The sequence below is a fragment of the Suncus etruscus genome, chromosome 6 (assembly GCF_024139225.1).
Source record: "Suncus etruscus isolate mSunEtr1 chromosome 6, mSunEtr1.pri.cur, whole genome shotgun sequence".
Taxonomy (NCBI): Eukaryota; Metazoa; Chordata; class Mammalia; order Eulipotyphla; family Soricidae; genus Suncus; species Suncus etruscus.
In genome coordinates this window covers 135965294-135977395 of record NC_064853.1, presented here as the reverse complement: position 1 = coordinate 135977395, position 12102 = coordinate 135965294, and the positions used below count along the sequence as shown (strand labels likewise).

General features: G+C 38.6%; 1 non-coding gene across 1 annotated transcript; it reads left to right on the top strand.

Annotated features, from left to right (window-relative positions):
- The first annotated feature begins 10074 nt into the window (after window positions 1–10074).
- LOC126012356 (U6 spliceosomal RNA) lies at window positions 10075–10183 on the top strand. Its single transcript, XR_007496864.1, has one exon. It is a non-coding gene; the product is annotated as a U6 spliceosomal RNA (small nuclear RNA).
- The last annotated feature ends 1919 nt before the right edge of the window (window positions 10184–12102 follow it).

Here is a 12102-nt window from a genome sequence, read left to right as displayed (position 1 = left end):
TGTTCTAGTGCTGTTAGCTAAAGAGACTCTCTTTGCTCCACTTCAAACCCTCTTATCATAAATTAATTGCTCATACATTTGAGAGCTTATCTCTGTACTCTCAGTTCTATTCCACTGATTTCAGAGTTTGCCTTTGTTCAGATATTATGCAGTTTTAATTACAATGGCTTTGTAGAGAAGATGAAAGATACCAAGGTACTTCAGATTGTAAAGAGGAAATAAAATTATCATTATTTGCAGTTGACATATATTGCAGCTAGAGAATTCTAAAGTATGTACTTAAAAGCTCACAGAAAGAGTGAAAATAAAAAGGAATATATAGAAACAATAAGCTTATATAGTTAAATAGCAGATTACAAAGTCATTGCACAGAATTCTGTTTTACTATATATAAACAACAATTTAGAATAAAAAGAAATGTTTTTTTAGAATGATCTTATTAATTTACCACATCAAAAAAAAAACCCTCTAATACCTAGGAAACAATTGAACAAAGAAGGTTAAAGATATTTAATGAACATTATAAACCACTTATAAAAGACATAAATGAAAACACACAAATGCTCTACAATACTTCCATTTTGCAGGTACTCTAAGTATAGTAGCTGGGCCCTTTCTACATGTCCACTTGGCCCCAGATTATAGCCCACCATGTTTTAATCCAGATTCTGCTGCAGATAACCTTCAGAGCTATACCTGGGCTCCACACATCTCCCTGTTCAAACCCAGATCAGTCTTCACCCATGGTCCACTCTCACTTTCCTCAGGAGACCTGCTCTGCTCCTCATGACTTGCATATACACACACCAATACACATTGAGTCTAAATTCTTGCTGTACCTCAGATGATTTCCAATTATCCAACTGGCTAGTGCTATGCAACTAACTCCTTTTTCACTGGTCCTGCTAAGAGATACTCACAATGCAATGAATTATTGATGATAAATACTAACCTGGCATCATGAACAGGAACACCAGATTACAGCCCAGAACCCTTGGAACTTGGAGCTCCACTCTGGTACTCAGGGTGGTTTGGGGGGGGGGGAGTTAAGAATTAAATTACGGGCCCGGGCGTTTGCCTTGCAAGCAGCCGATCCAGGACCAAAGGTGGTTGGTTCAAATCCCGGTGTCCCATAGGGTCCCCTGTGCCTGCCAGGAGCTATTTCTGAGCAGACAGCCAGGAGTAACCCCTGAACACTGCCGGGTGTGACCCAAAAAAAACAAAACAAAAAAAAAAGAATTAAATTACTTCAAAAACAAAGGTAGAAGTCTCAGGAAGTCCTTAGATGCATCAAAACTTTTGATGCTGCTTGAAGATGACTTCGAGCAATGATCCTTTCACCATTCAATGAAATTAGTGAGGAGTTCAAATAAAATTTAAAATTAGGCTGTAGAGATAGTATAGTGAGAAAGGCACTTGCCTGACACGAATACAACCTTAGTTCCCTGCCCAGCATTGCATAGGGTCCTCCAGTCCCAAGAGGAGTGATATTTGGGTATAGAGCCAAGAGTAAGCCCTGAGGGCAGTGAGGTGTGGGCCCAAACCAAAAAATCAAACAAAACAAAAGAAAAAAAACCATTAGCTAAGTTCATAAAGAAAAAAGAGACAAACCTCAATAACTAAGACCAGAAATGAAAGGGGCAAATTATACAAATATCTCAGAAATATAAATGATCTTAAGAGATTACTATGAAGAACTTCTATGCCTCAAATACAAAAAAAGAAATAACATTAAATTAACAACATATTTCTCAAATGAAACTCAGAAAATAGAATGGTATATTCAAAGTACAGAGTAAACAGAAAAAAGCTTTTAACCAAGAATTCTTTACCCTGCAAGAACCACTCAGATTTGAGTGAGGGATAAAAATATGCTCAAGCAACAGCTAAAGACATTAGTTCATCCAAACCAGCACTTCAATAAATACTGAATGTCCTCCAATAATAAACAAATTAAAACAATAATTACATATCTGGGACCAGAGCAATAGCACAGTGGGCAACCCAGGTTCTTTCCCTGGCATCCCATATGGTCCTCCGAGTCTTCCAGGGGTAATTTCTGAGTGCAAAGCCAGGAGTAACTGCTGAGAGCCACCTGGTGTGGCTCCCAAACAAACAAAAGCTATATATTCATTAGAAATTACAACAAACTCCCCTATATCAATGATATCTCTAAATATCAATGGACCAAGCACTTCTATTAGAGGAATAAAGTGACTTAATGAATCAAGAAACAAAATCCAGGGTCAGAGCAATAGCACAGTGGTAGGGCATTTGCCTTGCATGCGGCCAATCAAGGGTGGACCTTGGTTAGATATCTGGTGTCCCATATGGTCCCCAAGCCCAGGAGCAATTTCTGAGCACATAGCCAGGACTATCCCCTGAGCATCACTGGGTCTGGCCCCAAAACAAACAAACAAAAGAAACAAAATCTAACCTCACTGCTTAAAGAAAATATATCATATAGCTAGAAAGATAGTACAGTCTGTAGGGCATCCTCTTTGGTCACCCAAGCACAACAAGGAGTAATTCTAAGTGTAGATCTGGAAGTAAGCTTAAAAATCTCTGGATAAACCTAGAAGAGGAAGAAGAAGAAGAAGAAGAAGAAGAAGAAGAAGAAGAAGAAGAAGAAGAAGAAGAAGAAGAAAAAGAAGAAGAAGAAGAAGAAGAAGAAGAAGAAGAAGAAGAAGAAGAAAAGAAGAAGAAAAGAAAAGAAGAGAAGAACAAGAACAAGAAGAACAAGAACAAGAAGAACAAGAACAAGAAGAACAAGAACAAGAACAAGAAGAACAAGAAGAACAAAAAGAATAAGAAGAACAAGAAGAACAAGAAGAACAAGAAGAAGAACAAGAAAAGGAGGAGGAAAAATAAAATACATCATCTGAATATATATGCTAAATATAAGGTTCACAATCAAAGGATGGAAAACATTCATATAAGCCAATGGTAGATATTTTTAAAAATTAAACCAATATCTCTAATAAACATATATCACCCTCAACAAATCTTCCTGACTCAAATCCAATAATATACAAAAAATCATTCATACAACCATGATCATATAGCATTCATAAAGTGATCAAATTCAACAGTAAGGTTGATTTAGAATACAATTCAAATAAGTAAATGCTGTAAATTGTAACAACAAAAGAAAAGAGAAATCCATATGATCATATCAAGAAGTAGAAAAAAACTCTTGACAAGTTTCAACATCCATTCACAATTAAAAAATCCTTAGACATAATAAGGATACAAGGACTAGAACTCAAGAGAATTAATGGCTATCTGCAACAAACCCAAGGCAAAATCATACTAAATAACAAAAGAAACTGAAAGCCATCCCTTTGAGATTAGTGACAAGATGAGAGAAAGAAACCAAAAGAATCAAAATTGGGAAAGAGGGTATAGGAAGATAGGTAAAGCACTTGCCTTTTATGCAGCCAAACATGCCAGGTTTGATACCCGGCAGCCTATATAGTCAACTGAGTGTAGAGCCAGGAGTAACTCCTAAGCACCACTGGGTGTGGACCAAAAAATAAATAAATAAATAAATAAATAAATAAAAAAGACTTGCAGATTATATACAAATATATATATAGAAGATATGACATTCTGGCAATAAGGAAATAGCAACAACTTGATCTAAGAGCAGGTTGTCTTACCTCACCACCTAACGATAAGATGAAATCAGAAGACACGTCATCCTTTCATCTGTGCAAAAGCCAAGATTGCTATCTACAGAAGACTGACTGTGACAACCATGACTGGGCAGAACTTATCCTGGGACCAATAAAAAAGACCCTAGTCTAGGCTTTGGCCTATGATCTGTACAACAACCAAGATCTCTAATTCCAGAGTTCTGACTGTGACACTGCAACTGAGCAGATCTTCTGGAACCATAATGAGAGACTATCCTAGGCTTTGTCCTAGGACCGATGTAAAAACCAAGACCACCAACTACAGAAGACCGATAAAACAACACTGATGGAACAGAACTTCTAGAACCTTAAAGAAAGACTCCATCTTAGGCTCCATCTTATGACCTGTGCAAATACCAAGATCTCTAGCTACAGAGGCCTGATTTTATCATCCACGAGGGAGCGGAAAGTTTTTAGTCATCACAAAAGGAAGTAGGGGAGAATAAAAGAACATGTATGGAGCCTGAAGTTATTCCCATGACAGTATACTTCAAGGGCGGAGAAACTCTGTATCTCTTAGGCCAAGGGAATTTCCTTTCTAATCCCCCCAAAATTTACTGTGCCTATGCAAAAAAGAAAAAAGAAAAAAAGAAAAAAAGAAAAGAAAAGAAAAAAAAAAGCACAAATTATTATTTTTTTTGGTTTTGTTATTACTGGGGTTTTTCCTGCTTTTTTTCTTTTTTATTCTCTTTTGTTTTTATTTCAGGACTGTGGTTATTGTGTGGTTGTTGTCTTTGTTGCTGTGGTGCTTTTCGAGTTTTTTGTTTGATTTTTTTTGTATTGTTGTTATGTTTTTCTCCCTTTTTCCCTTTCTTCTCTTAAATTGATATTTATAGCCTCTAGAAGGACTCCTCCCTTTTTTTGCTTATTTCATTTTCTCTTCATTTTATATTTTTCTTTCCTTCAAACAAAACCATATTGCGGGGTCCTAAAGCCCCCCGGAGGGGCCCGGCCAGCGGGGAAGCGGCTGGGAGGCTCTTGGACGTCCGCACCTTTATTTGGCTGGGTTAAAAGAACAACCACACCTGTAAAAAATCTGAGAGAGGTTAGTAATGAAGACCTCAGGCGAAATATCCGGTCATTATTGGTCCAGCATCTCTTATATAGAGGAGGAGAAATGGGCAGGTTAAAAGGACATGTCAATCATACTTTTTGGCGCGAAGGTTATAGAACAAAGGCAGTAAAATATTCAGAGGGGAGGGAGACCTTATGTCTCCAAAGTGGGATCTGCAGCCCGCTTATCTGGAGCTAACATCAGTCTGTGAAGGGGCAGGTTTTTGAAGGTAGCTATTAACTCCGGAAAGAAGCTAAAGGGAGTGGTCTAGATCTGGAACTGGTATTGGGGTGTTCACTTTTCTCTTTGGCTTCAAAGAAAAATCTCCTTCAGCTGTGAAATACCTTTCCTGTTAGCTCAAAAGCTTACAGCAAAGTCTGCAGGTAGGCAGCTTTAGGTGAAAGGCGCATAAAAGACAGAAGACAGAAAAATTGATCTTTGACAGGACACTGTCTCCAACATCTCCCCCTTTCTCTTCTAATAAAAGAAGGAAAGTCGTGAGCGGGTGGAAGATCCGTGTCTTAGGCTGCAGGGTTTGACCAGGTCGGACATGGCCATCAGCCGCATTTAGAATGATGGCTACGGACGCGGTGGGTGTGCACGGAGGTCCGAATTATATGCCGTAGCCTTTTGGGGCATGCCCTAACTGGGACCCTACTAATCCCGTCGTAGGCATCTCCACAGCCGAGAGCACAAAGACCGGAGCGAGCTCCGTCTGTTAGCGATGTGCTCAATCTCCTGGAAACTTAGTGGCTGGAGGGGCGGCTTGGTAACTATAGCCAAGTTTTCACAGGAAACACGTGGGGCTAGTTGGCAGTGAACCTGAACAGAGGTTCTTAAAAACAAAGTTAAAAATGTTACAAAATATTATTTGACTATTAGATTTGAATGGCAAACATGGGAAGGAAAGAGCAATTAAAAAGACAAAATATAAGAAACACCTAAATGCAGATTAAGGAGCCTAAGCTACTAAAAAATGCCCATGACATGAACCACTTTACAAACTTCATATACTTTTAAGATTAAAAATAATTTTTAATAGAAATATAAAAGACTCAAATTTTAATACTTGTGTGTTTGTTTAAGTTTTAAAACACGAAAAGGTTTTTTTTTTTTTTTTTTTTTTTTTTTGGTTTTTGGGCCACACCCGGTAACGCTCAGGGGTTACTCCTGGCTATGTGCTCAGAAGTTGCTCCTGGCTTGGGGGACCATATGGGACACCAGGGGATCGAACCGCGGTCCTCCAAGGCTAGCGCAGGCAAGGCAGGCACCTTACCTTTAGCGCCACCGCCCGGCCCCGAAAAGGTTTTTTGTTTACTGATAATTTGTTATTACAAGTAACAGAATTATGACCTTGCTTTAAAATTTTTTTTTTTTTGCACCTTAGCTACACAGAAATTTACAGTTTTAAAAACAGGTACAAAGTATGCCACATATACGCCACCTTTGCATAGGTTAAGGGACTTATTATGACATTTTCTAACACATTTAAGACTTTTTAATTTCACCAACTGTGGCCTTTATCTTTAGAAAAACATTTTTAACTCAGGCATTTTGACTTAGGAGAAAGGAACGCTTGTCAAGGGATGGAAGGAGGGGGGGGGGGAGGACCGTTTTGCTCGCTTAAATCTTTGAAGCAGCCTGAAGTTTTTGCAGGCAACGACCACTGGCTAACCCAGACAGGTGTATTTGAACACCAGGTAATTTTTTTTTGCCCTGGGGTAAATTAAAAAGCCGGAAAAGCGTGTGAATAGCCTAATTTCAGGCGTTCAGGAATGGGGGCGGGCTAGAACCGGCTGCAGCGTTCCCAGCCTGCAGCTTTTTGCTCGCTGGCACTCTGCCCCACGGGGGGCTGAGGGGGGTGCAGGCGTAGAGAAGGGAGTGGCGGCGGGGGTTAGCACTTTGGAGAGTGACTTTTAGGCACGGGGCTGCTGACAAGCTAGGACCTGGAAAAAGTGTGTTGTTTCTTTAAGAGCTCAGAGACTAGGATTTTCGCCCTCCCGCCGGCGAGAGCAGCTAAGGGAAAAAAGCGGCGGCTTAAACAGGATTAGCACAGAGGTTGAAGCGGCAGAAGTGAAGATGAAGGGTTAAAGGAGGGAGGGAACTGAGAGATTTAAAGCGACAGGAACCTCGGAACACTTTCTGGCAATGATCATGAACAAAACATTAAGAAATTACAAATATCTTTTTTGGTAACCTCTATGTCTGCTTTTTAATTCAGACTGTATATTTTTAATGAATTTAAGTTCAGTACTTAGCGTAACACTCATGGTCGCGGATCCAATGAGTGAAGCCCCCAAAAGCCAATTAGGGGGCGGCGGGGGGGACGACGAATATACTGCAGTTTATTTTGATCAAGGCTGACTGTTTCCACGCTTACCCGGATGGGGTTTTCTTCTTCGTTTTACGAAACAGCTCCGGACACGCCGTTCTCTGGTCATCCGAGTGTGGTCGTGGTCTCCGAGCCCCATGTTGGGCGCCAAAATGCGGGGTCCTAAAGCCCCCCGGAGGGGCCCGGCCAGCGGGGAAGCGGCTGGGAGGCTCTTGGACGTCCGCACCTTTATTTGGCTGGGTTAAAAGAACAACCACACCTGTAAAAAATCTGAGAGAGGTTAGTAATGAAGACCTCAGGCGAAATATCCGGTCATTATTGGTCCAGCATCTCTTATATAGAGGAGGAGAAATGGGCAGGTTAAAAGGACATGTCAATCATACTTTTTGGCGCGAAGGTTATAGAACAAAGGCAGTAAAATATTCAGAGGGGAGGGAGACCTTATGTCTCCAAAGTGGGATCTGCAGCCCGCTTATCTGGAGCTAACATCAGTCTGTGAAGGGGCAGGTTTTTGAAGGTAGCTATTAACTCCGGAAAGAAGCTAAAGGGAGTGGTCTAGATCTGGAACTGGTATTGGGGTGTTCACTTTTCTCTTTGGCTTCAAAGAAAAATCTCCTTCAGCTGTGAAATACCTTTCCTGTTAGCTCAAAAGCTTACAGCAAAGTCTGCAGGTAGGCAGCCTTAGGTGAAAGGCGCATAAAAGACAGAAGACAGAAAAATTGATCTTTGACAGGACACTGTCTCCAACACCATATAACTTGAACCATCTTGTTCCTCCTCACAAACTGAGGGGGAAATAATGGATGGTACCACGACCAAACAGTCATATGAACATTATGAACAAAAAATGATCAGACTTAAACACCAAATCCACAGTCAATGACAATAGAATCAATACCCAGTCTACAACAAGCTAGAAACAAAGGGGACCACTTATGCTAGCAGCCCGGGGGGTAAAGGAGGAGAATATGGGATATATGCTGGGAACAGGGGTGGAGAGAGGACATCGGTGGTGGGAATGCCCCTGATTCAATGTCACTATGTACCTAAAATATTACTGTGAAAGATTTGTTTTATTGTTTTGTTTTGTTTTGGTTTGGTTTGGTTTTTGGGCCACACCAGGCGTTGCTCAGGGGTTACTCCTGGCTGTCTGCTCAGAAATAGCTCCTGGCAGGCACGGGGACCATATGGGACACTGGAATTCGAACCAACCACCTTTGTCCTGGATCAGCTGCTTGCAAGGCAAATGCAAAGGCAAACGCCGCTGTGCTATCTCTCCGGGCCCCACTGTGAAAGATTTGTAATCTATTTTGGTAAAAATAAAATTTGTTATTAAAAATTTATGTAAAAGACTCTGATGACTTCAGTAAAAAAAGCCCTCCTGTTATAAACCATAATTCAAGCTACAAAATTACATGAAAATATCTGGCATTTTATATGCAAGTAATGAATTTAAAGAGAAGCTAAAAGGGACCAGAGTGATACGCAGCGGTAGGGAGTTTGCCTTGCATGCAGCTAACCCAGGACAGACCATGGTTCCATTCCCTGGTGTCCCATATGGTCCCTCAAACCAGGAGCAATTTCTGAGTGCATAGCCAGGAGAAACCCCAGAGTGTCACAGGGTGTGGCCCAAGATTAAAAAAAAATTAGAAAAAAATCTAAGATTTATATGGAAACTTTATTTTTAAAAAAAATCCTAAGGCTGCTGTACTTCTTTTACTCTTATCTCTAAAAAAGAAGAAAAGAAGAAGAAGAAGAAGAAGAAGAAGAAGAAGAAGAAGAAGAAGAAAAGGAGGAGGAGGAGGAAGAAGGAAAGCTTTTTAAACCTTCTGCTAGGCCTTTAATGAGTTAATTGGTGATTCAACGATTTTCAAAAATATACTTGCTACTGAAGCTTTTCTTTCTCTTCCAGCTAGTTAGTTTTTCTATTTTTAATAACTTTGCCTTTGTTCTTCTTCCTAAAACAAATATATTATAATCAATTGTGTCAACTATGTGATATATATCCTTTAAATAAATTTTTAAAGATTTCAAAAAAATCCTAAAGTTAAAGAAGCTCTTTCATTAAATTGTCAGAAAAACTTTACTATAGTAATAAAAACTATTTAAAAATATCACTGAAATAAAGATACATCACAGAACAATGGAACAGAATTAAGAGCCCAAAGTTAAACCCTCAGATTAGTAAACAGTTAAATCATAAAAATATCTGAGGGGCCAGAGTGATAGCATGCAGTAGGGCATTTGCCTTGCATGCTGCCGACCAGGACAAACTCAGATTTGATCCCTGGCATTTCATATGGTCCCCCGAGCCTGCCAGGTGTGATTTCTGAGCATAGAGCCAGGAGTAACCCCTGAGCATTGCTGAGTGTGGCCCAAAAACAAAAGCATAAAAAAGAAAAAGAAAAATATCTGAGTACATGATAAGGGAAAAATTTTAGCAAATGGTGTCAAAAAAGCTGGATAACACATGTAAAAAAAATGAAAGTGGGACTGTATCTCACACCACTCATAAAGTTAAACTCACTGTAATTAAGACCTTGATATTAGATCAGCATCCATAAAATACATGGAGAAAGATAGGCAAAACTCCCCAGAATTTGAAGAGGTGTCGAATTGATTTCAGGGTCAAAGATAACAAAACCAAATATAAACAATTGGCACATCTAAATAAAAGTTTTAAGCATGAAAAAAGAAGTTCAAACAAAGTTTCTACAATTCCCTAGCAGACATTCTGGGGTAGTTTTTGGAACCTGCAGTAGAGTCTTCTCCCTTACAGTTGGGTCCCATTAGCTTTCACATCTGATATCCACCTCAACATTTTTTGAATCACATGGAATGTACATTCTGTTTATCATACCTCACTGTACTCATCTTATACCTTCTGACACTGTGTGAAAATTAGTACAGAAAGGAAAGTACAAGACCTAGCCTGATCCCACAGAGAACCAAAATGAGGGAGTTGGTTAACTATAAGGATTTAATTTTTCGTGCTCGCTTTGGCAGCACATATACTAAAATTGGAATGATACAGAGAAGATTAGCATGGCCCCTGCACAAAGATTTAACCTTCCTGCAGCAAACCCAATGCAGAAGTCTGCATAAAATCTTCAGAAGTCCACCAATCTCAATAAGAAAATAAAAACATAAAAATGTCTCAGATAATGCTTTGAGTGGTATATGTTTACTGAACTCAAAGAAATAATGACAAGGTAGTCAGCAAAGCACAAGAAAATATGAGAGGAGGAATAAGACTATTATATTCAGAAGTGATGGGAATAACAGTGAGAGGAATAACAGTATCTGAGAAAAGATTAAGGAGCTCCAAGATGAGGTTAAGGTATCCTCTGATAACAGAAGGCAGAAAAAAAGTTTGAATGGAAATGAACAGCACACCAGAGAGCTATGGGATGAGATCAAGAGGAACAATATAAGAATCAACAGTCAGTCAATAGGTCAACCTTAGTTCAATTCCCCAACACTCCATTTGGGTCTCTAAGCACTGCCAGGAATAATCCCTGAGCACAGAGCTGGAATCAAATTCAGGTGTGGCCTATAACAAACAAAAAAGAATTGGCAGAGACTCTGAAGAACAAGAAAGCAAATTTGGTAAATAACCAATGGTTCAAAAACCTATAGCTCAGATTTTCCCAGTTCTGTCCAGGCACTGAGATCCAAAAGGAGAGTCCCAAATAGACCCAAACAGGAAATCTAAGACAAAATTTAATTAGAATGACAAAAGACAGAGACAAAGACAGAATATTAAAATCAGTAAAATGAAACAAGGAATTTATATACAAAGAAATGCCCACAAATTAACATGTATCAAATTAGATTCTATGAGCCAGAAAACAATGATGAATTGTAGTTTAAAAACAAAAACAAAACAAAGCAAGAGAAGTAAAGGCATAACCAATAATACTCTATTCAGATTTGAAGGAAAGATACAGAGTTTCATGATCAGGCAATAGTTTAGAAAATGCATACCCTTGAAACCAGTTTTTCAAGAGGCATTGAAAGTGCTTTGTTTAAAAAAAATAAAAGACAAATTTCCCAGCACATGGCATTGTGCACAGTCACTCCTGGACCTTATGATTACTTTGTATAAGATTAAGAAAGATCTATATTCCTAGTTTGCTAAGGAATTTTAAAGTTTTTCAATAGTATATTAAAGGTTTCTATGTCTATTTAGGCGATTTTTTTCGTCTATTGAGAAATTTTTGTCTATAGAGCTTAGCCTGCCTGGAGGGTTGCAAGAGGCCCTTGGGATACTGATGGAAGAAAGTATACTCTCTGGTGATGAGTGTGGTATTAGAATAATGATGTATGATGTATAATTAACAATATTGTAAATTCTGGAACCTCAATAAAAATGATTAAAAATAAATTTTAAAAATAAAATAAAAAGAATCATCAGAATCTTTTAGGACTAAGAAAGTGAATTAAAAAAAAACACAAATTGAGGAAATTATTAATTTCCAGATGTGAGCACTGCATCACCCAAACTCAAGAGTCCCAAAAGATCCCAGCCAAAATAGACTCAAATGAAAGCACTATAAAATACACTATAATCAGAATGACAAAAGACAAAGAAAATTCAAGTTAGCAAGATCACAGAAGGAACTTATATACAAAGAAAATCACATGAGATTCTAAGAAGATCTATCAAGTGGTAACCTATAAAATAGGGGGGGGAAATGGAGGTATAAAGTACAAAGAACTCATTGAAATGAATAGCTCACTAAGATGTGAAGGAACAACAACTATATTATCATTTAACTTAGAGGAAAGTTTCATGTACAAACATTATCTTATGAAATTCATGGTCTGAACACTAGTTTTGCATGAAGCATTAAAAGGGCTTCTTTAAAAGACAAGTGCATAAACATGCTAAACTTCATTAAAATAAGGGCAATAAATTCCTTTATCTGAATAGTTCAGACAAATATAGGATCAAAGTAAAAGGATAGGAAATAATCTTACAGGCAAACAAGAGAGAAGACTAATAAACTGAATAA